General features: G+C 38.3%; 1 protein-coding gene across 4 annotated transcripts in view; it reads left to right on the top strand.

Annotated features, from left to right (window-relative positions):
• Window positions 1–278: 278 nt before the first annotated feature.
• The window catches only part of LOC121860898 (RING finger and SPRY domain-containing protein 1-like), a gene marked incomplete at its 3' end in the record, with an annotated part of 109006 nt that continues 82423 nt past the window's right edge, over window positions 279–26861 (top strand). For 2 of the 4 annotated variants that reach the window (XM_042358259.1, XM_042358262.1), the window contains 3 exon segments: window positions 287–371; window positions 1406–1521; window positions 4024–4117. 4 annotated transcript variants of the gene reach the window in all.

Genomic DNA, 26861 nt, shown 5'->3' with positions numbered 1-26861 from the left:
CTGAACTCACATTCCATGACATATTAGAGGAAATGGTGCACTGATCCACATTGATAGATGTAATGATACCAGCTCTAGAAACAGATCTAGTTTGAGAATTAGGGGGAAGGGAAAATGTGAAGAGACGTGACCGATCGCCTGTGCGGTTAACGAGGGTAAAAGTACAAGTAAAAATTGAGTAAAAAAATTTCAAATTGGTTAATAGATTAAAACTTTAAACTTATGTATTAGACTCGTGTTGAGTAGAAATTAGTGTAGTTTTAGAACGCGATGGTTGAGTCATTTGTTTCAGTTGTTTACGTCTTGTGTTGTGACTGGTGGTGAGGTGAGAGGTTATTGCAAGGCTTCCTATCTCGCACCGCAGTGAGGAGGTGACTCAACCAACATCACCTCACCGTTACTCTCACCACCTCACAGTACCTCACATTACCTCATAATACCTCACAGTACCTCAACACCTCACAGCACATCACAGCACCTCACAGCACTTCAATACCTCACACTACCTCACAATTTCTCATACCACCCCACAATACCTCACAGCACCTCACAGTACCTCAGATTACCCCACAGCACCTCACAGTACCTTACAATACCTCATAGTATCTCAGGGCTAACCTTACAAACTCATGCATCATAGTTCAGATATTTAACAATATTTTAGATAATAACAGGTCTGATTACCAATTGTGAACACATTTAGTATGAATTTTCTATGAACCAATCAGATATTAATATAGAAGAGGGGCGTGGCTTATGGGCCTGATTGGTGTGGAAATACATATAGCCGGAGGGATGTGTTTTGTGTCAATTCACTTTTAGTTACAATAGTTGACAAATTTTCGTGCTTGTGGAAGCAGTTCTCAACCCTCCATTCACTGCCAGTTTATACCGCTCACTTGGAGAGTATTCGTCCCCCTGAACAATTTTTGGCTAATATTTGGATCATGACGGCTTCTAGTTTGGTGGACAATTTTAGTCTCATTTTGCTCAATGTTCGATGCTCAATACAATGGAGATAGTTTCTTTTTGTGGAAATGCTAAAAAAAAAAGTGTTTTTTCAACTTTCAAGTTGAGAAGTTTTTGTCAGTTGTTGACTGAAGATGCCCATGTTCCAGCCCCTCTGAACTATTGATCATTCTCTGCGCCAGCCACTCTGTGACTAAAGTTAGGTTAGGTTAGTCAAGCTTAGGTTAGGTTATGATTTGTTGGTTGTCAAAGAAAAACAGTCATTGTAACTTGGAAGTTGAAAAACCACATATTTTAGCGTTTCTAGAAAAAAGAGACTATCTCCATTGCATTAAGCATCAAACATTGAGCAAAATGAGACTAAAATTGTCCACCAAACTAGGAGCCGTGACATCACGATCCAAATAATTAACTAATTTTGTATTATTATTAACAGAAGACGGTAATCAAACTACTCAAGCGTTGCCTCCGACACAGTCAACAACTACAACATCTTTCCTGAAGTTACTCTGCAGAAATAATTAAAAATATGGCACCATTTATGCTCAACACGTAAGTACGGTAACAATTGTGTAGGTAGCAATTGGTGAAATGTTCTTACAATGTGAAATTTTTTTTTCATAAAATAAAGAAAACTAACTATGAGACTTTAGCTACATATATTCCTTACATTATACTTCAATAATACAATAAACTTTCTTTTTCGTGAAAGAGGAACATTTCTTCAGTTTAAACACAACAGGGTCATCTTTGACCATCTTCCTCCACCCATCTTGTACATCTAAACTGATATCTCAATAAACACTTCCCTCGAGCACCTTTGGTAGCTAGTTCTCAAGGTATTAAAGGTTTTATCTTCTTTGGAGAAATTTTGTCTAGTTTGGACCACTATTGTCAAGTATTATCTATAATAATAATGAGAGACATTCAATAAGTAACAAGACAAATGATTATAACTGCAGAAGTAATGATTTATTATTAAGGGTCACATATCTATATTTCAGCATAATGTCCCTCTGCAGCTATGCACTTGTCCCATCTTTTTATGAGTTTTCGTGTTCTTGTGGCCAAAAATTCTTATGGCTGACTCCATAACCAGTTTTGGATTTCTTTATTTACCTCTTCATTATTTGAAAAATGCTTTCCATGTAAAGCTGTTTTGAGATGACCAAGCAGTGGTAGTCTGATGGTGGGAGATCTGGACTATATGCAGGGTGCAGCAAAATCTCCCTGCCCAGTTTTCTAATAATTTCTTGCATATATATGCTGTGTCCTGTGGGGTCATGCATTATCTTGCGGAAGAATCGTGCCTTTTCTTTGCAAGTTTGTTTGACCATTCTTGAAATGTTCAACCCACTCATAAATGTTTGCTCGACTGATACAATTGTTTTCATATTGAAGCGACATTCTGTGACAAATTTCACTTGGTTTTATCCCTTCCGAATTTAAAAAGCAAATAACAGTTCGTTGTTCTTCCATAGTGCAAAATTCATGTGGAGTGCTGATTGTTACTCCAGACAAATACAATGAACTCACTAAATAAACAGATGAAGATATAGCTTATGCATGTCTAAACATGATCTCTGCTCTTGTCGTCCTCTTTGCCATCTACATCAAAGAGCCTCTTTACTTATTGAATGACTCATATTTATACAGTAACTCACCATACTGTATACTGTACAGATCTACAATTGGTTTGGTATGTACTGTATAAAGACTATGCAGGTATACGGTGTACAGTATACAGTTTCCATTGCACAGTTACAAACCTATGTTATGTTCCTCACTTCACAGGTGGCTTGTTACATGCCACACTGACAGTCTAGGTACCTGAACTGGCATATGGTGAGGGAGGACAGTGACAGTCTAGGTACCTGAGCTGGGGTATGGTGAGGGAGGACAGTGACAGTCTAGGTACCTGAGCTGGGGTATGGTGAGGGAGGACACTGACAGTCTAGGTACTTGAGCTGGGGTATGGTGAGGGAGGACAGTGACAGTCTAGGTACCTGAGCTGGGGTATGGTGAGGGAGGACATTGACAGTCTAGGTACCCTGAACTGGGGTATGGTGGGGAGGACAGTGACAGTCTAGGTACCTGAGCTGGGGTATGGTGAGGAGGACAGGACAGTCTACCTGGCTGGGGTATGGTGAGGGAGGACAGTGACAGTCTAGGTACCTGAGCTGGGGGTATGGTGAGGGAGGACAGGAGGTACCTGAGCTGGGGTATGGTGAGGGAGGACAGTGACAGTCTAGGTACCTGGAGCTAGGTACCTGAGCTGGGGTATGGTGAGGGAGGACAGTGACAGTCTAGGGTACCTGAGCTGGGGTATGGTGAGGGAGGACAGTGACAGTCTAGGTACCTGAGCTGGGGTATGGTGGGGAGGACAGTGACAGTCTAGGTACCTGAGCTGGGGTATGGTGAGGGAGGACAGTGACAGTCTAGGTACCTGAGCTGGGGTATGGTGAGGGAGGACAGTGATAGTCTAGGTACCTGAGCTGGGGTATGGTGAGGGAGGACAGTGATAGTCTAGGTACCTGAGCTGGGGTATGGTGAGGGGGGACAGTGTCCAGTATCTTCTAACAAAGAACTTACAGTACATAGAGTACAGTACAGTACTGTATAGCTAAAGGACAATGAGTTCATCATTATATAGGTAAATATATTGGAATGAAATGTTGTTAACAACATGGAACACTGGCTGTTGATTTTTTATTAAAAAAAATCAGATTTTTTTATTTCAATCAAATTTGTTAAAATTAAAATCTTATTTTTCCTTTGTTGACTGACAACTGTTCCCATTCATCTCCCCTGTGGACTTGTTCACTGGAAACTAAAGAGCCGTCTTGGTACAGAAGAAGCAGCAAAACTTGTCTTTCTTTTTAAGCCTCTGATACTGTTTATGGAGATGCTTAATTAAATCAGAACTTGCTGTTTGTAATGTGTGATGTACCAAAGATGAAGAGACATTACAATTTGATTTCTATAAATACTAAAAGTCTGTTGTATCCAAAAGTGTTGTGATTTAATTGGTTTTGCTCTGTTTTTCTTTTACAGCTCTGAAGTACTGTAGGCCTCACACAAGTTACCAGTGCCTTTAATACTTACCTACAACACCTACATGTTTGAACAGTACAATAATACATGTAAGGTAAGCAAAGTGATGTTACTTATCTTAAACAAATGTATATAGCCTTTATGTTTTTGACATTATGATAATCATACATTTTATTTATTTAATTTTTGCACATACTGTGTGAACAATTTTGTGTGCATGTAAGAGAGTAAAAAAAAATTAAGAAAATTATGTATGTCTGCCTGAAATTACAAGTTGAATAATAACAATAACAGCTTGGCCTGGTACGTGTTTGCCTCTATTTACGAGGAAGTGCTTTTTCAAGGAAGAGCAAACCCTTGCATGAAAACATTATGCAACCAGTTCAAATACTAACCAAGCCTCTTTGTTGCCACGTCGGGATACAGGAAGATCACCCACGGAATTCCGTAGCACTATTGGCCTCCGTGCATTCCCACCACCATGGGTCTTATCTTGTGGGTGCCAGCATCATTGGTACATAGCAGCACTGACACATGTGAGTCCAGGAGTGCTGCTCGCCCACCAGGATCCACGGGGGTTGCTGGGCAGGGATTTCCCATTGAGGCCTGTCTTATCCATGTTGTACATCTCATACTTTTTCATGTCATTGTCATGGTTGAGTTGTTGCAGATCCTTTTTGAATGGCTGGACACTACCCACATCAGCATTAGAACTCTCGACAGACACTTGTCTCTTGTTGGTTCCGTAGAGAGTATATAAAATATTTAGAACCACCCAAAGCTCCCACAGAAGTCAGGCACCTCCAGCAGCGTAGAGAAGTACTGGGCGGCATCATGGAGCTCAGTACCGCGAACGGGAACACCACTTGCTCGTAGCTACTTGTACCAGTCATACACAGAAGCATCCACTTTCTCGTATTTCAGAGCACCCATATGAGTGTGGGTGAGGCAACCTTCCTCACCTACTCCTGGCACAGCCTTGTGTTCTAGCTGATTGTAGAGGCAGTCAATGATGACATGCCATATTCTTTACAGAGTGCATTGGTTCTAATGCCTTCTTCGTGTTTCATAATAATTTCTGCATTGTACAGTATATTATCAATATATTAACTAAATTTCAGAATGACCAATAATTTTAATGTAAAAATGCAAAAATATTAAAGAGACCAACAAACTGGATGTTCACTCCACTGTAAACAAAGTTAAACTGAGAAGCGTTGTTGGGTGATTCAATCAGCTGATGGGTGCACAAAAACTGTTCCCTGTACTGTATGTATTTTCAATATGTTAACTAAATTTCTGAATGACTAATAATTTTAATATAAAAATGCAGAATGTAAACATAGAACTGATTACTGTATTGGCGGACTGGCCGATCAGCTGATCAGCTAATGCGCACAACAAAAGTATTTCTCGTAAGGCTTTCGTTAATTGAAGTTTTGTTCGTTAATCGAACTGAAAATCCTTATGGGAGCTAATTCGTTAGCTGAAATTTCGTTAATTGGATCATTCGTTAATCGAGGGACCACTGTACAGTACAGTGATATCTCCGTTAGCCGGAACAATTGGTGCAGAGCACTTCCGGGAATGAGAGATTTCCGGGTAATGAGATGAAATCCCCCATCCCTAGGATTTTCCGGGTACTGTGCTGCAAATTTTTCTTGGAATTTCCGGAAAATGATCCTGATTTTAATTTCTCAAACCCAGAAAAAACTCTCCATCCATGGAATTTTCAATTTTCCGGGTACTGTACAGGAAAGCCTCCCATAACAACGATTCATATTAAAGACCCTGGTTAATTTAGGACCCAATTTAATTTACACCATTATTTTCTTCGTATTTATGACAAAAATATTATAAAAATAAAAGTAAAATTACATTTTCATATATAAATATTATTTCAATCCCGATAAGTATTATATAAAAAAAATGCCTTGCGCACAGAGGCTGCCGGGCTGTGAGTGGTGACGCCAGCATAAACAGTCGCAACTTGGTGCGCCTTTTGTTTTCATGCATCTGAACAGGAAAAGGAGAAAAACATTCTCAGATTCCTTTTGGTATTTTTTGTGTCCCGATTCAACATGCGTAAGAGAGCAAGTGATGGTAGTGTTGGTTCAAAAGCTAATAGAAAGTGTATAAGCTTAGCCGAGAAACTAGATGTGTTAAAACGATATGAAAAAGGTGAGAGGTCTGTGGATATTATATGGAGCAAGCAATGAACATATTTTCTGAAGTGGATCCATTAACAGAACAAAGCATTAAAATTAACAGGGACGTGAAAAACACATATGACCTCTACATAAAGATGTACGATGAGAAAAGAAAGCAGCTGTGAAAGGTTTTTTAACAGCTTTATTATTCAAAGGCCTAAACCACCAACTTCAGCATCATAAGCAGGTTCAGTAACAGTTTCAGCAACAGCTTTTATGGAAAGCTTGTGCTTCAGCCAGAGTTGAACCTACAGCTTCAGCCAGAGTTGAACCTACAGCTTCAGCCAGAGTTGAACCTACAGCTTCAGCCAGAGTTGAACCTATTGCTTCAGCCAGAGTTGAACCTACAGCTTCAGCCAGAGTTGAACCTACAGCTTCAGCCAGAGTTGAACCTACAGCTTCAGCCAGAGTTGAACCTGCTTCAACCAGAGTTGAACCTACAGCTTCAAGCCAGTTGAACCTACAGAGTGAACCTGAACCTAGTTTACAGCTTCAGCCAGAGTTGAACCTACAGCTTCAGCCAGAGTTAAACCTATTGCTTCAGCCAGAGTTGAACCTACAGCTTCAGCCAGAGTTGAACCTATTGCTTCAGCCAGTGTTGAACCTACAGCTTCAGCCAGAGTTGAACCTACAGCTTCAGCCAGAGTTAAATCTATTGCTTCAGCCAGAGTTGAACCTACAGCTTCAGCCAGAGTTGAACCTATTGCTTCAGCCAGAGTTGAACCTACAGCTTCAGCCAGAGTTAAACCTACAGCTTCAGTCAGAGTTGAACCTACAGCTTCAGCCAGAGTTGAACCTACAGCTTCAGCCAGAGTTGAACCTACAGCTTCAGCCAGAGTTGAACCTGATTGACAAAATCATCTGAGTAAAAACTTACACTATTTTCACCCTTCCTCTACATGTTGGTGTTGGATGTAACTCTCTAGCTAGAATAGAAATATGGTAGAAAGTCCTTTAAAAATAAGGTGTTGATTTTGTCTTTACCACCATTTGTGAGTAGAATTTTTGTTTTACATTATTAAGTATTATTTAAGACATATATGAACAGTAGCAAGTGTTGCTTTCATGTTCTTATGTAGAGAAATGATGATGTTTTCACATGTACGCACTTACATACGATGGCGTTCCCAATCTATTTAGTTTTTTCTTTACCGTTAATGGTTAGCTACTTCTATTGTTCCATTTATTAATATTACCTAATACATACATATTCTTTTTTTACATTAATTTTACTACAGCAACAACCAGGGTCTTATTTTCTTGTTTCAGATGGATAACTGACATTATGGGTGTAAACACTGACAACAACAATGGCGTCCCATCTCCTCTTGCGTGATCTTATTATTATTGATTTATATTGTGTAAGGTGCATTCAGAAACATTATTTGAGGCACTCCGCGCCAGAAGGGGGTGAAGCGCCAAATTAAAAAAGCTGAGCAAAAATGCGTTTAAAGTTTTTCGAAGTTCAAACAACCAGTACTTTTTTTTTAAGCTAGAGGATTCATTTATTTATCGTGCAGCTCAATCCATCTCATAGCGAACTGTAAAAACTGGAAGTTTGTACTGTGAATAGTTATTATTTTATCCCGAGTTGAATGAGAATAACTACCCGTGATGTACAGTTGTTTGAGCTTCAAACCAACAATAATCATGTTTTTCTGCAAATTGTCTTATTATTGTGGGCTAATACTGTAAAACAAGTTAATGATCACCAAAAACAGCACTCGTCTTAAACCCCCCACCCAAAAAAAATGAAATAATAATAATAAACTCATTTGCCTATCAGTATTTATCTTTCTGTCCCTATTATTAGCCAAAGATTTATGATAGTGTCAAGTATAATAGTGTGTAATAGTGTGTAAAAAAGATCTTGGGATGCTTTCAAAGTGTTATTGTCATTATGATAATCACTTACATCATGCTGTGAGTCACTTTCATTGTTGACAGGTAAGCCATCATAGTCTCTAAAAAGATCTTCTGATGGTTCATAACGTGATGTATGGTTTTTTCTGCAATCATTCACGTCACCTGCACCATCGCCAGTAGCACTTGTATCACCATAATCAACACTAAATTCACCACCAAAATCACTATCACCAAGCATTACTGGGGTGTCCACGTGAGCACTGGCGTCAAACACCTGCTCAGGAATAATGGGCTCCTGAACCCACACCAGAGGGCCTGGCCTCACTCAAGTCTTTTTCTAATATTGGGCAGATATTGCACAGCACTTCTCACACCCGTGGAACACGAATAACGTCAATGTTACACCGAAAAGTTATAAAAAATAGCAGTAGAACGTCCACTGAACCTCCTTATGCTATAATATGCACCAAAACTAAGGAGGCAGCAGCATCTGGGTGCGCGGACTGGCTGAGGAGCTGTGACGTAACAAGGGGAAATCCATTGCGATTGGCTGCCTCGGGGGTATGGTCTGAGGGAGGCGCTCTGTCATTGGCTCGCGCTCCTTTTGCTCTGAACGGTATGTTGCCACTTTTTTGCACTGAGTGCACAGCCAGATACATAGCTCAAGGCCTGAGGTGAAATCACACCTTATTTTTAAAGGACTTTCTACCATATTTCTATTCTAGCTAGAGAGTTACATCCAACGCCAACATGTAGAGGAAGGGTGAAAATAATGATATCCATCAAAAAACTCATTTTGGCCGGGGTGTCGCTTCACCCCCCTTCTGATGCTGAGCGCTTCATTTAAAGATTATAGCTTTCATTTTTCATTAATTGTATTGTTTTGGGGGAAAAGAGGGTAAAAAGCCACACAAAAGTTATGAAAAGGTCACACTTAGGAACACATCTCATTATTATTGCTTTATTTTAATGGTAATTAATGATTCACAATACAATGATTCACCTTACACTGCAATATTGGAGGACACACTACCGTCGGTAATCGAGGTTTTACTCTACTGGGAAAATTTTCTCATAATTTTCCAGAAAACGTGCCTCTCGGAAAATTGTTCTCAAGGCCAGAATTTGCCGGAAAATTCTGGCTTTGGGAACGATTTTCCGAGAAAATTTCAATTCAGGCTATCGGAGAGTTCCGGTTAAGAGGGATTCTGGCTAAAGGAGATATTACTGCTGTATAATTATTAACTTCACCATTATTTTTAAGTAAGCCACTCCTCCGGTAACTCTCCAGTATCAAGCACTTTGTTAAATAGCTTTATGTACACCCATCCCTCCATATTTGTCAAGTCACTTATACACAAAAACCATTACAGCTACTCCTCGACTTACGACCTACTCTACTTACGACCACCCGGACATACGACCGCCTCGTACCAAAATTTTGTCAAATTTTCGAGTCCCGACGTTAGTTATTGCGCTGTGTACTGACAAAATTTTTTTGTGTGTTTCACTTTAAAATGGCTGGCAAGTTTAAAAGTGAGAGTTTTGTGGTGCTGAGAAAAAAAAGAGACACCCATTTTAGATTTTCTATGTACAGTCATCCCTCGCTTTACGCGGTCCCACTTTACGCGTTTCCACGTTTATGCGGTACCCTGCCGAAACCGGAATGCTCACTTTCCGCGGTGTGTGTACCCTTTTACATGGAGAGCGGCGCGAGCAGGGTGAGCACAAGGTCGCCCTGTCATCAAAACATTACCGAGTTCTTCACCCGCCACCCACCACAGCCGGCCCAAGTCAGTGATAGTGATAATGATAGTGAGGATATGGACTTATATGGACTTTGAGGGGTTTGACAAAGAGGCCCTACAAGCCTCTGTGGTGGATAGTGATACAATTGATACAAGTGATACAGGTGAGGGCCAATAATCTGCCCTCTGCCTCGGAACCAACCCCCCATCCCCGTGTGCCCAGCCATCTTTTCTACTAATGTAAGTGTTAAAAAACCTAATATTATTGATATTTCTCTTTATTATTAATTGTGTGTGCATACCATCATAAAATTAAGAAGTTATTTTTACTACAACGTAGGTATTGTGTCTGAAAAAATGGAGTTTGGGGGTCGGCCTGGTCTCTATTTCAATTAATCCCATATGTTATGTTGTTCACTTTATGCATTTCTCACTTTACGCGGGCCGCCGTGGGTTGAATTAACCGCGTAAAGTGAGGGTTCACTGTACATTTACTGTATTATTTAAGCATTTTTGACTTACGACCAATTTGACTTACAACCTGGATTTGGGTCCCTAACCCCGTCGTAAGTCGAGGAGCCGCTGATAATAACCCTTTATTTAAGATTTGTGATTGAAATTCATCTATCTGTGAGGCTGTTAGATTGTTTTTGGCCGACCATTAGCAGATACACACCTCCTGCACACACTCCGAGGTTAGTCAGTTTTCTCGAGTGTGCTGCACCGTCCTCACCCTCTCACTCCACCCAGTACATGGACGTGGGAAGGGAGGGTGCTGTAGTACCCCAATATTTTGGGTATAAAGTACTATACATTGCACCACAGAGAACAGTATCTAGGGCACCATAACTAATACTCAGCACCCCTGGTAAAATTTGGTTCCTGTAGTACTGACCTAGTAGCACCCAACTGTATGCAGAACGTCTCTACAGTGCAATTCCTATTACGGTATCTGAAGTTTGTCCCCTTTGGCCATGTTCAGAAAAATTCTAATTTAGTCCAACAATCAGAACGCAACTGAAGTCATTCATTGTCGTGTCTGCCACCTGTAGCACTATAACCACTTTGTTAACAAGAATTGCTGTGATGAACAATATCACTTATACAATCATAGTACATATATCATAAGAAAATACAATAGCACATATTTCATGTACAAAATAGCTCCTTCCACACTCAAACTATCATCTGGGTGATTCCACAGTTCAGCCAGGCAGGCAACCAGTGTGTCAGCAGTCCTGGGCGACGCAGTACAGGTCACTGCCGCCATTCATACACACCTATGCTCTTAATTTTTCAAATTTTATAGTTTTATATTATCTTATATTTTCTTTATTTTTAAGCCTCATTAAAGTATTGTAATATTTTACTCCTTTACTCTGTATTAGAGAACACTGTTTTAGTACTGTAGTGTAGACTATAATATCCTGAGTGAAATAAGTTACTCCGTGTTTATGGATCAGACGAAGACACTTGTAGATGTATTTAATATCCTTGATCACAACATACAGTATGTCCAGACACTCTGTAAAAGATAAGAAACAAATATTACATAAGTACAGTGGTCCCTCGGTTAACGAGCACAATCCGTTCCAGCAGGTTGCTCGTTAACCAAAAATCTCGTTAACCGAAACCATTGTTTCAATGGGTTTTTGGGTAATTGGTTCCAGCTCACCGAAAATTGCCCAAATTCAAAATTTTTTTTAGAAATTGACACTTACTTTGAGGTGTGTATGTAGAAGGCTCCTGGATGCTGATGCTGATGTGAATTTGAAGTGGGAGGTGGAGGAGAAGAAGGGAGAAGAGAAGGAAGTGGAGGTGGAGGAGAAGCATTTTACTGCTTTTTGGAAGGTGAGTCACCTTCCATGAAAATGTCAGGAACCTCTGGATTGACAGATTCTCCACCATGAACATCCTCTCTCCTTCTTGAAGTGGGAGGCTGAGGGCTAGCATTATCCTCTCTCCTTCTTGAAGTGGAAGGCTGAGGGATAGCATCTTGTTCCCTCTGCCTTTTACTGAAGAAAGTGTCAATTGTGGTCTGTGGAGCATCTCTCCTCCTCACCATTAACTATGTTTAAAGAAGGAGACCATTGAATCCTCAACATGACACAAAGTTAGTTCAGTTTTTTTCACCTCTGGGTGCTTTGAAGCCAGTTCCCTGAACTTCTCCCAGTAGTAAATCACATCTTTCAACTGTTTAGCTGACATATGGTCATCACTTTTAATTTCCTCCTCACCACTGTCATCCTCTAACATCTCATCCAGTTGCTTCATGTCATCAGGAGTAAGTTCCTCCTCATGAGACATCACAAGCTCTTCGACATCATCCTCTTCCACTTCAAGGCCCAATGACTGACCAAGGGACACAATCTCCTGGTCCAACTCTGTTTCTTCCTCAAATCCCTCAAAATCATGGACTGCTGATGGCCACAGTGCTTTCCATGAAGAATTGAGGGATCTAGTGGAGACTTCTTGCCATGATGACACAATCAATTTTACAGCCTCCAGGATGATGAATTGTGTCTTCCAGAAATGTTTCAGTGTTAGTTCAGGATCAGTGGAAGTTGCCTGATGACACCTCCTAAACATTTTCTTCATGTACAACTTCTTGAAGTTGCTGATCACATTCTGGTCCATTGGCTGTATGATTGATGTAGTGTTTGGAGGCAAAAACAACACTTTCACAAAGTCAAATTGATACTCCAAAGCTCTAGCAAGTTCAGGGTCATGACCAGGAGCATTATCCATGAGGAGAAGAACCTTTAAAGGGAGTTTATTGGTGGTTAGGTAGCTCTTGACAGAAGGGCAAAACACATCAACAGCCCATTCATTAAAGAGCTGTCTAGTCACCCATGCCTTACGGTTGGACTTCCAATAGACTCCAAGCCTTGTTCTTACCACTATCTGTTGCTTGAACACCCTGGGGTTTTCAGAGTGGTAGACAAGCATAGGCTTCAGTCGGAAATCCCCTGAAGCATTGGCACCAAGCAATAGAGTGAGATGGTCTTTCATGGGTTTATGCCCAGGTAAAGAGGCTTCATCTCTGGTGATGAATGTTCTTTTGGGCATCTTTTTCCAGAACAGTCCAGTTTCATCCACATTAAACACTTGCAGTGGAAGATAATTTTCTTCTTCCATCAGTTTTTTAAATTCCACTAAAAACTTTGCTGCCCCTTCCTTATCAGCACTCGCAGCATCACCATGCCTAACAACACTGAAAATGTCACTTCTTTTCTTAAATTTTTCGAACCAGCCTTTGCTGGCCCGAAAATCTTCAAATTCTGTGCCTGAAGAACCAAGTTGATCTGTCTTTAAATGTTCGTAAATCTCCCTGGCTCTTTCACAAATGAATTCAGTAGAAACTGAATCACCTTTCATCTGTTTTTCCCTAATCCAGATGAGAAGTAACCTCTCAGTTTCTGCAATTAGGGATCTACTTTTAAACACTCTGGTAGATTTGTCTCTCACTTTCATTTCTTTAAATTTGTCTTTCTGTGCAAGATTTGTCGACACAGTTGATGTCGACATGCCATATTCTTTGCATAGCGCATTTGTTCTAATGCCTTGTTCATGTTTTTTAAGTTTAAACTAGCTGTAAATAAAGAATATTTTCTTTAAAATAACACTGTACTGTGCTATATATTGTCAATATGTAAAATAAATTTCAAAATGACCTATAGTTTGCTTGGAAACACAGAAAAAAAGCGTTTAGTTGAAGAGAGTCTCAAGCAAGATGTTACCTCCACTGAAAACAGAGAGAGACTAACGCTTGTTTGGTGTGTTAAGAGACTGGATGGCGCGCATAAAACTAGTGACTTTACCTTCAGTTATGTTCAATAATTGTTAAAATGACTAAAAAATTTAAAATTAAACTTTTAAAATTATTGAATAGTATAAACTTCTTGATATTTACTAAAATAGTAAGGAATTTAAGCCCTAGAACCGATTACTGTATTGGCGGACTAATACGACAGCTGGTGGACCACCAAATGCAAGCGAAAACATGTTGAGGTCGCCTCGTAAGAAACTCGTTAACCGAGGGGTTGCTCGTTAACCGAAGTTAAGAATCTTATGGGAGGTAACTCGTTAACCGAGGCGCTCGTTAACCGAGGGATCACTGTAGTGTTGTCAATGAGTTACATGTTTATTTACGTACTGTACTGTACTCATGACTTTAATTATCAGTAGATAAAACAATTATTTTTGTTAACATTTCTTAATTTATATATAGTACTCTATTACAACAACTCACTCCATATAAACATCAACACCATCTCTGAAACATTGATCATTTATAACCCAAAATATTACGACAAAAATGATAATCTTGGTAGCCATGGTACCGTACTCTATTTTTTCCTTATGGTATTAAATTCACTATTTGTGAATTCACAATTGGCGACGATTTCTAAGAGTGTTAGTCTTGCGAATATGGGGGATGAGTGTACAGTGGACATATCAGCTGTTGCATAACAGCTGTTTAGTGGTGTAATGGTCAGCATGCTTGCCTCACAAACGAGTGGACCCGGGTTCGATCTCCGGGCAGGGTGAAACTATGGGCAAGTTTCTTTACGCCATTTGCCTCTGTCTACCGAGCAGTAATTGAGAACCTGGATGTTAATCGATTTACGGATCGTGTTCCGGGGTAATGGTTAGCCAGTGCAGTTGGCGAGTTGTCCGGTCTTCTCGGACTATTCCTTGACACTGGGTCATGCAACTCGTTAACTCAGGGTGTGGTTGTTGTGTTGGCGACAGCTTCTACACCTTAAACAAATTCACGCCTAGGTGGCCTTTGGGTCGGCAATCCTCGTTACACAAAGGGCAACCATTATTATTATTATTATTATTATTATTATTATTATTATTATTATTATTATTATTATTATTATTATTATTATTACAGTCGGCCCTTAACATACGCGGGTTTAGCATACACGGATTCGCAAATACGCGGATTGCCCCGCCGGAGGAATATTCTGTACATTGAAGTAATTGAAGTACATTCAAATCGCGCGCGGCACCGCACACCGCCCGCCACCCCATACACACACACACGCATCACGCCACCCCCGCACTCCCTCACTCAGTATGTCTCGCTGTAACCACGCTTGTGTTGAGATCAGCATTGTAGGTCGACCCTGATTTTTTACCAAAAAATCTTTAATTTATGATATTCCTTGTTTATAGGTCTATCCAAGTTTGTGAGGGCATTGGAACAACAAAACCTTCAGTAAAAACACTCTACGTCTTATAAACTGAGGCTCGCCGTGCCTGAAACACCGAGTGCCGAAGGCAAATTGTTTACCATTTATTATTACGACACTTTACACTGAAACGTGGGTAGTTTCAACAAAAATATTGTATATTTCCATTCAAGTATTTATTCAAGTCAATTAGGAGGGAATATTATTGTAACCGAAAACCAGTACTGTACACTAATGTACAACAATTTTTATCTCTTGAGCAAAATATATGACGTTTATATTCAAATTATTGGCTGTCTTGCAAGGATTCCAACAATGCAAATTATAATCTAACTTTAGTCTGAGATATTATATAAGATAAAAACTGTAAGCCTAAATAAACCCCCGGCTGAGCAGATGGGGGAAGGAGGGACGGAGCCAGCCAGCCAGCGAGGGGTGGGGGGGGTGGGGGGTTGAGGTGATATGTTTGACAGTTTGAGCCGAAGGTCTCTGTGTGTTTATTTAACAGTCCTACTAAGCTTCTCTCATTTTAAAATGCCAGTGAAATGACCTGGGAGAATATAATTAACATTGCTGGGATTCTTGTAAGACACTGATTAATTTGAATAGCAACATGCTCTAATTTGCACTAGACATAACAATTTTAGTACCGTAATGAAATTAGTACATTACACTCCAGCTTTGCACTAAGGTCATTTATTTCTTTTGGTACGGTGTGTGCATGTAAATGGATGAAAATAGATGAAGAAATTTATGCAAATCTACCCAAAAATACAATTGAAAACTTTATACTTTATTATAAAATGTACCACACAGTACTGTATTGTACACTAATGTACTACATTTTTATATCTTGAGCAAAAATATGACATTTATATTCAAATTATTGGCTGTCTTGCAAGGATTCCAGCAATGCAAATTGTAATCTCCTAACTATAGTCTGAGATATTATATAAAATAAACACCTTAAAGAATAAAGTTATCACCAATCTCTTGTAGCCAGGGAGCATGGGGGGGGGAGGTGAGGTGACAGAGTGGTGTTTGTTTATTTATTTGAGATAAGATGTGACAGTTGGCACTGAAGGCCTGTCTACGTGTTTATTTATCATTACTTAAGAGTAACTAAGCTCTCCTCATAATTTGCCACCCAAACGACCTGGGTGAATTTAACTTACATTGCTGGGATTCTTGTAAGATAGTGATTTATTTGAATACCTGCATAAACAATCTATATTTGCAATAGACATAACAATTTTAGTACCGTAATCATTTAGTACATGTACAGTACAGGTTTGTTCCACGGTAAAATCTTTTGAACAACGAAAGAAAGCGAAAGTCATTGTTTTCGTAATGATTTTATCCCACTTTCCACTGTAATACGTACGTCATTTCAACAAAAATATTACATTTCCATATTTATTTCTGAGAATATATTCATTCAGTCACAGTTAAGGTAAAATATATTTGTTATGTAATATTTTAATGAAAATACCCGGTATTTAGAAATACGGTATCGTAGTTTTCTTTTGTTTCAAATTTAATTAACAGTGATTGATGTTTCAAATGTAATGAACAAAAATTTATGTACAGTATCTATAAATAAACTTAAAAAAATTAATACTTTATGTTTTACATTGTCCTGTGCTACCATACCATGCATTTGGCTACTTTGCGCTTGCTATGATGACGCAAGAGATCTGCCCTGGCAACTGTACCGACACTCACAGTTGGTGGTGCATCGTTTCCATTGTTTACTGGTAGTTACTGGTAAATATTTTTCAACCTAATGAAACTATTACCTGTTTAGAGGTCGACCCCCAATTTTTTGCCAAATAATTTGGTCTTAAAAACTCGAACTACACACAGGTATATACGGTAAATAAGGACATGGGGGGGCCAGGGTTTTTTTAGGGGGGGAGCAGCAAAAGTACATAGATTTTTAAAATTCACGGGTATCTCTGTTACCTAAGCCCCGCGTATGTTAAGGGCCGATTGTATTATTATTATTATTATTATTATTATTATTATTATTATTATTATTATTATTATTATTATTATTATTATTATTATTATTATTATCATTGACCTGAGATAGTAACATCAGTGATCATGTACTTGAACATTAATGACCTGAGATAGTAACATTGGTGATCATGTACTTGAACATTAATGACCTGAGATAGTAACATCAGTGATCATGTACTTGAACATTAATGACCTGAGATAGTAACATCAGTGATCATGTACTTGAACATTAATGACCTGAGATAGTAACATCGGTGATCATGTCCTTGAACATTAATGACCTGAGATAGTAACATCAGTGATCATGTACTTGAACATTAATGACCTGAGATAGTAACATCAGTGATCATGTACTTGAACATTAATGACCTGAGATAGTAACATCAGTGATCATGTACTTGAACATTAATGACCTGAGATAGTAACATCAGTGATCATGTACTTGAACATTAATGACCTGAGATAGTAACATCGGTGATCATGTACTTGAACATTAATGACCTGAGATAGTAACATCAGTGATCATGTACTTGAACATTAATGACCTGAGATAGTAACATCGGTGATCATGTACTTGAACATTAATGACCTGAGATAGTAACATCAGTGATCATGTACTTGAACATTAATGACCTGAGATAGTAACATCGGTGATCATGTACTTGAACATTAATGACCTGAGATAGTAACATCGGTGATCATGTACTTGAACATTAATGACCTGAGATAGTAACATCAGTGATCATGTACTTGAACATTAATGACCTGAGATAGTAACATCAGTGATCATGTACTTGAACATTAATGACCTGAGATAGTAACATCAGTGATCATGTACTTGAACATTAATGACCTGAGATAGTAACATCAGTGATCATGTACTTGAACATTAATGACCTGAGATAGTAACATCAGTGATCATGTACTTGAACATTAATGACCTGAGATAGTAACATCAGTGATCATGTACTTGAACATTAATGACCTGAGATAGTAACATCAGTGATCATGTACTTGAACATTAATGACCTGAGATAGTGATCATGTACTTGAACATTAATGACCTGAGATAGTAACATCGTGATCATGTGCTTGAACATTAATGACCTGAGATAGTAACATCAGTGATCATGTACTTGAACATTAATGACCTGAGATAGTAACATCAGTGATGTACTTGAACATTAAGATAGTAACATCAGTGATCATGTACTTGAACATTAATGACCTGAGATAGTAACATCAGTGATCATGTACTTGAACATTAATGACCTGAGATAGTAACATCAGTGATCATGTACTTGAACATTAATGACCTGAGATAGTAACATCAGTGATCATGTACTTGAACATTAATGACCTGAGATAGTAACATCAGTGATCATGTACTTGAACATTAATGACCTGAGATAGTAACATCAGTGATCATGTACTTGAACATTAATGACCTGAGATAGTAACATCAGTGATCATGTACTTGAACATTAATGACCTGAGATAGTAACATCGGTGATCATGTACTTGAACATTAATGACCTGAGATAGTAACATCAGTGATCATGTACTAGAACATTAATGACCTGAGATAGTAACATCGGTGATCATGTACTTGAACATTAATGACCTGAGATAGTAACATCGGTGATCATGTACTTGAACATTAATGACCTGAGATAGTAACATCAGTGATCATGTACTTGAACATTAATGACCTGAGATAGTAACATCAATGATCATGTACTTGAACATTAATGACCTTAGATAGTAACATCAGTGATCATGTACTTGAACATTAATAACCTGAGATAGTAACATCAGTGATCATGTACTTGAACATTAATGACCTGAGATAGTAACATCGGTGATCATGTACTTGAACATTAATGACCTGAGATAGTAACATCAGTGATCATGTACTTGAACATTAATGACCTGAGATAGTAACATCAGTGATCATGTACTTGAACATTAATGACCTGAGATAGTAACATCAGTGATCATGTACTTGAACATTAATGACCTGAGATAGTAACATCAGTGATCATGTACTTGAACATTAATGACCTGAGATAGTAACATCAGTGATCATGTACTTGAACATTAATGACCTGAGATAGTAACATCAGTGATCATGTACTTGAACATTAATGACCTGAGATAGTAACATCAGTGATCATGTACTAGAACATTAATGACCTGAGATAGTAACATCGGTGATCATGTACTTGAACATTAATGACCTGAGATAGTAACATCGGTGATCATGTACTTGAACATTAATGACCTGAGATAGTAACATCAGTGATCATGTACTAGAACATTAATGACCTGAGATAGTAACATCAGTGATCATGTACTTGAACATTAATGACCTGAGATAGTAACATCAGTGATCATGTACTTGAACATTAATGACCTGAGATAGTAACATCAGTGACTGCGTACTTCTGAACATTAATGACCTGAGATAGTAACATCAGTGATCATGTACTTGAAACATTAATGACCTGGAGATAGTAAATATTGATCAGTGATCATGTACTTGAACATTAATGACCTGAGATAGTAACATCAGCATCATGTACTTCTGAACATTAATGACCTAGAGAACATTGGTGATCATGTACTTGAACATTAATGACCTGAGATAGTAACACATTATCAGTGATCAAGTGTAATTTGAACATTAATGACCTGGAGATAGTAACATCAGTGATCATGTACTTGAACATTAATGACCTGAGATAGTAACATCAGTGATCATGTACTTGAACATTAATGACCTGAGATAGTAACATCAGTGATCATGTACTTGAACATTAATGACCTGAGATAGTAACATCAGTGATCATGTACTTGAACATTAATGACCTGAGATAGTAACATCAGTGATCATGTACTTGAACATTAATGACCTGAGATAGTAACATCAGTGATCATGTACTTGAACATTAATGACCTGAGATAGTAACATCAGTGATCATGTACTTGAACATTAATGACCTGAGATAGTAACATCAGTGATCATGTACTTGAACATTAATGACCTGAGATAGTAACATCAGTGATCATGTACTTGAACATTAATGACCTGAGATAGTAACATCAGTGATCATGTACTTGAACATTAATGACCTGAGATAGTAACATCAGTGATCATGTACTTGAACATTAATGACCTGAGATAGTAACATCAGTGATCATGTACTAGAACATTAATGACCTGAGATAGTAACATCGGTGATCATGTACTTGAACATTAATGACCTGAGATAGTAACATCGGTGATCATGTACTTGAACATTAATGACCTGAGATAGTAACATCAGTGATCATGTACTAGAACATTAATGACCTGAGATAGTAACATCGGTGATCATGTACTTGAACATTAATGACCTGAGATAGTAACATCGGTGATCATGTACTTGAACATTAATGACCTGAGATAGTAACATCAGTGATCATGTACTTGAACATTAATGACCTGAGATAGTAACATCAATGATCATGTACTTGAACATTAATGACCTTAGATAGTAACATCAGTGATCATGTACTTGAACATTAATAACCTGAGATAGTAACATCAGTGATCATGTACTTGAACATTAATGACCTGAGATAGTAACATCGGTGATCATGTACTTGAACATTAATGACCTGAGATAGTAACATCAGTGATCATGTACTTGAACATTAATGACCTGAGATAGTCAGTGATCATGTACTTGAACATTAATGACCTGAGATAGTAACATCAGTGATCATGTACTTGAACATTAATGACCTGAGATAGTAACATCAGTGATCATGTACTTGAACATTAATGACCTGAGATAGTAACATCAGTGATCATGTACTTGAACATTAATGACCTGAGATAGTAACATCAGTGATCATGTACTTAGAACATTAATGACCTGAGATAGTAACATCAGTGATCATGTACTTGAACATTAATGACCTGAGATAGTAACATCAGTGATCATGTACTTGAACATTAATGACCTGAGATAGTAACATCAGTGATCAGTTGAACATTAATGACCTGAACATTAATGACCTGAGATAGTAACAGTGATCATGTACTTGAACATTAATGACCTGAGATAGTAACATCAGTGATCATGTACTAGAACATTAATGACCTGAGATAGTAACATCGGTGATCATGTACTTGAACATTAATGACCTGAGATAGTAACATCGGTGATCATGTACTTGAACATTAATGACCTGAGATAGTAACATCAGTGATCATGTACTTGAACATTAATGACCTGAGATAGTAACATCAGTGATCATGTACTTGAACATTAATGACCTGAGATAGTAACATCAGTGATCATGTACTTGAACATTAATAACCTGAGATAGTAACATCAGTGATCATGTACTTGAACATTAATGACCTGAGATAGTAACATCGGTGATCATGTACTTGAACATTAATGACCTGAGATAGTAACATCAGTGATCATGTACTTGAACATTAATGACCTGAGATAGTAACATCAGTGATCATGTACTTGAACATTAATGACCTGAGATAGTAACATCAGTGATCATGTACTTGAACATTAATGACCTGAGATAGTAACATCGGTGATCATGTACTTGAACATTAATGACCTGAGATAGTAACATCAGTGATCATGTACTTGAACATTAATGACCTGAGATAGTAACAGTGATCATGTACTTGAACATTAATGACCTGAGATAGTAACATCAGTGATCATGTACTTGAACATTAATGACCTGAGATAGTAACATCAGTGATCATGTACTTGAACATTAATGACCTGAGATAGTAACATCAGTGATCATGTACTTGAACATTAATGACCTGAGATAGTAACATCAGTGATCATGTACTTGAACATTAATGACCTGAGATAGCAACATCGGTGATCATGTACTTGAACATTAATGACCTGAGATAGCAACATCGGTGATCATGTACTTGAACATTAATGACCTGAGATAGTAACATCAGTGATCCTCAGCATTACACATAATAGGTTCTGTTGTTTCCACATCAGGGTGCCTTGAAGCTAGTTTCCTGAACTTCTCCCAGTAGTAAACAACATCCTTTAAATCTGAAGAAGACATATGGTCATCATTTTCCCTTTCCTCTTCACCACTGTCAGCTTCTAACATCTCGTTCAGTTGCTGCAAGTCTTCAGGAGTAAGTTCATGCTCATGAGACATCACAACCTCTTCCACATCATCATCCTCCTCCACTTCAAGGCCCAATGACTAACCAGTGGACACAATCTCATTGTCCAACTCTGTTTCTTCCTCAAATCCCTCAAAATCATGGACTGCTGATGGCCACAGTCCTTTCCATGAAGAATTGAGGGATCTAATGGAGACTTCTCGCCATGATGACACAATCAATTTTACAGCCTCCAGGATGTTGAATTGTGTCTTCCAGAACTGTGCCAGTGTTAGTTCAGGATCAGTGGAAGTTGCCTGATAACACCTGAACATTTTCTTCATGTACAACTTCTTAAAGTTGCTGATCACATTCTGGTCCATTGGCTGTATAATTGATGTAGTGTTTGGAGGCAAAAACAACACTTTGACAAAGTCAAATCGAGCCTCCAAAGTGCTGGCAAGTTCAGGGTCATGACCAGGAGCATTAGCCATGAGGAGAAGAGCCTTTAAAGGGAGTTTATTGGTGGTTAGGTAGCTCTTGACAGAAGGGCAAAACACATCAACAGCCCATTCATTAAAGAGCTGTCTAGTCACCCATGCCTTACGGTTGGACTTTCAATAAACTCCAAGTTGTCCTCTTACCACTTTTTTTTGCTTGAACACCCTGGGGTTCTCAGAGTGGTAGACAAGCATCGGCTTCAGTTGGAAATCCCCCGAAACATTGGCACCAAGCAATAGACTGAGACGGTCCTTCATGGGTTTATGCCCAGGTAAAGAAGCTTCATCTCTGGTGATGAATGTCCTTTTGGGCATTTACTTCCAGAACAGCCCAATTGCGTCCACATTGAACATTTGCTGTGGAAGATAATTTTCTTCCTCCACCTCCTCCTCCTTTATCTGCACTGGCAGCCTCACTATGCCTTATAACACTGAAAATGTCACTTCTTTTCTTAAATTTTTTGAACCAGCCCCTTGCTGGCCCTAAACTCTTCAAACTCTGTGCCAGAAGAAACAGGTTGATCTTCCTTCAAATGTTCATAAATTTCCCTGGCTCTTTCACAAATAAATTAAGTCGAAATTGAATCTCCTTTCATTTGTTTTTCCTTAATCGAAATGAGAAGTAACCTCTCTGCTTCTGCAATTAAGGATCTACCTTTAAACACTCTGGTAGATTTGTCTCTCATTTTCGTTTCTTTGAACTTGTCTTTCTGTGCAAGAATTGTCAATACAGTTGATGCCGACATGCCATATTCTTTACTAAGCACATATGTTCTAATGCCGCCTTCATGTTTCTTCATGATTTCCTGTTTTACCTGGATTGAAATCGCCTTTCTAGATTTCTTTGGACCCATGCTGGATTCAATAACAATTTCACCACTAAAATTTTAAATTTAATTGCTGTAAATAAAGATTATTTTAGTTAAATCAGCACTGCACTGTGCTTTGTATTATCAATATGTTAATAAATTTCAGAATGACCAATAATTGTTCTGTAAAAACGTAAAAATAGTTTATGTTCAAGAGAGAAACAAACAAGATGTTACCTCCACTGACACCTTGGTGGGTGAGTGAAGTGGCTGATTGACGCACCAAAAACTAATTTCCTGTACTGCAATTATGTTAAATAAATGATAAAATGACTAATAATTTTAATATAAAACTTCGAAAAATATTTAATAGCACAACCTTCTTGATATTTACTCAAATAGGAACGAATTTAAGCCCTAGAACTGATTACTGTATTGGCGGACTAATATTCCAGCTAGTGAGCAGGCGAAAACATGTTGACATGATTTCGTAAGAATTTCGTTAACCGAATTTTTGTTCGTTAACCGAATTGAAGATTCTTATGGAAGGTAATTCGTTAACCGAGGCGTTCGTTAACCGAGGGATCACTGTATATTCATTAATTCTTTTGTTAATACCCGGGGATTTATTGTTTTAAGACTGCCTCCGCTTTTCATAATTTCATCTTCCGTAATGTTAGCATTTAATATGATTTATTATCCACACTCACATCTGTCACAATACCCAACCCGGATTCATCTACATACTCTCCTTCCTCAACCAGCCCTCTGAAATGAGCCAAGAATTTGTTTATCATTACCGGAGTATCCCTTTTTTTTAACATCTTGTGGTCTTTAGTTTTGAGTTATTTCACCCTATTAATAATATTGCATTTTTCTTTTGTTTTAACCCTTATATGTCTTACTTTTCTATCATATCTTTATAATTTGCATTGTTATTTATTCAAGTTGTGTGTTTATGTTTTGCTATGTGGTATTATTCCCTTCTACTCACCTAACATTGCTTGTTATAACCTGTTATACTCTCACTGTTAATCTTTTTTGACACATTTCTTATCATTTCTTCTGGGGAACGTCCTCACTGCTGTTTCCATAAGTATTTTCTTTAATTCGTCATTTACCTCGTCCACAGACGTATGATCATTATTTGATCAAATTCTGTGTACTGTTTGATCTTTTCCACATTACTAATATATTCCTCTATTGTGTTCTTGTTCCAGCTACTCAGTTGATCAATACTGTACTGTACATCAGTGTTCCCCAACCTTTACAACACTGGGTCACAGTTCTTGGCACCTTTAAATCCTTTGGTCACATATAAAGTTGTCATCATAAAAAGGACACATTTAATAGGCAAATCATACTTCTGTATGAGTGTACACTACAAGTATATTACAATAAGTTGCCATATGGCATCTCGAAAATTATGACCAAATCTCAGGTTGCTGATCTGACTTTCTGCCTCATTTACACACAATTGCAGGGTCTCAATTGTTTCTCTTACTATTGACAGCACAACATACATACTGTATATTGTTTCTCACTATTGATCTTTCTCAAATTTTTGTATTTCTTTATGGTTCTTTATTATTATTATTATTATTATTATTATTATTATTATTATTATTATCATCATCATCAGTGTTGTTGTTATTATTGTTATTAATATTTAATTTTTAATTTTTTATTTATTATTAAAATTTTTATTTACTGTGAGCTAATTATTATTATTATTACTAATGTACTACATTTTCGCCCCCCAGGCCCCGATGTGGGTCATTGACCTGTGCTCAGGTAGACTAATCCCCGTAAAAAACAAAAACAACATAAAACATACAATTCATTTGTGCAGCCACGCCTCATCCCAAACTACATAAGGCATTGGATACTTTCAGTGTGAATTTTGTTGCTGGATAGTTGCAGTGAGCAAGTTGAATTCGGGGCAATATTTCTTGTAGCTGCCACTCTCGTGCACGCAGACAACATCGTTTCTCCGAGCCAATGCCTTTTCTTGCTCTTGATGGTGAGCAGATCTGAGAACCCTCTCTCAGAGGAGTAAGTGGTGTGGAATGCCACCAGAACTTGGAGTGCTTTACCACCAATAATCTCGTATCCTTCTTTCTGGCTCACTGCTACCCAAAAGTCGGTGCTGTTGAAAAAGTCCTTAACTTGTGAGTCACAGTGGAGTTTGACCAGTGTGTCGTTCAAGTTTGAGATAAGGAACATGTTTCTTATCCAACTATTCTTCTTCTTTTCTTCCTCATTTGCAGGAGGAAAATAGTGGTTAAAATTCTGCTGGAGAACGGTGAGATGTTGGGACACAACTATCATCATTTCGTTGCCAATTACTTCATCCTTGGACTCTACAATCACTTGCCCAAACTCATCTAAGTCTGAAAAGTCTCTTCTCTCAACTCCTTTCTTCCACTCTCAAATTTTCAATTTGAATACCTCAATTTTGTCATTGGAAGTGAACACATCTTGACCTGGCCCTTGAAGGGAAAGGTTCAACACTTTGAGCATGGTGAAGATATCACACAAGTAAAAAAGCTTAGCAACCCACTCCTCTTGTATGAAACAGAATGCATGTGGTAAGTCACATTCTTGAAAGAAGCCATTAACTGCCTTCCTTTTTTGACAAGAGTCTCTTCAATGCAACTTCTTTTGATAGCCATTGCACTTTGCTGTGAAACAGCAGGGTCTTCACAGTCTCCCCCATTCCATCGCAGAAGTCATGGAACATACAAGATTTCTTAGCTTTGCTCTTGATATCATTTATGATAATGACGCAATTTTTCATTACTGCATCCAAATCGGACTCGGTAGATGTTTTGATGCTAAATTCTGGCGATGCAGGACGCAGTGAGAACTTTTACAGTTCGGTGCATAATCTTTCAATCTTACCACTGCACCATTTCTTATCCCAACCATACTCACTGTGCCATTGGTTGTGATGTGTGAACACTTTTCAGTTGCAATCCCATTGTGGGTGAGACAGTCCAGAACTTTTTTGCAATTGCTTCACTATTAGTATTAGTTTCTGCGCCAACATCTTCACAGAAAAGAAACTCGTCTGTCATTCGCAGGTGCTCACAATCAACATAGCGAATGAAGCATATCAGCTGAGCCCTGTTTGTGAGATCTGTTGACTTGTCAAATTGCAATCCATTGCAGGGACTTTTCCTGACTTTTTCGGCAAGCTGTACAATCAGGTCCTCAGCAATCACCAACGTCCGGCGTTCCATTGTTGTGGCTGAAAAAGGACCTCATTCAGTTTCATAGCAGCACTTTTACCAAGCACTTCTGCAAGGA

The sequence above is a fragment of the Homarus americanus genome, unplaced genomic scaffold (genome assembly GCF_018991925.1).
Source record: "Homarus americanus isolate GMGI-L3 unplaced genomic scaffold, GMGI_Hamer_2.0 scaffold52806, whole genome shotgun sequence".
NCBI classification, from domain to species: domain Eukaryota; kingdom Metazoa; phylum Arthropoda; class Malacostraca; order Decapoda; family Nephropidae; genus Homarus; species Homarus americanus.
This window is presented reverse-complemented; position numbering and strand designations above follow the sequence as displayed.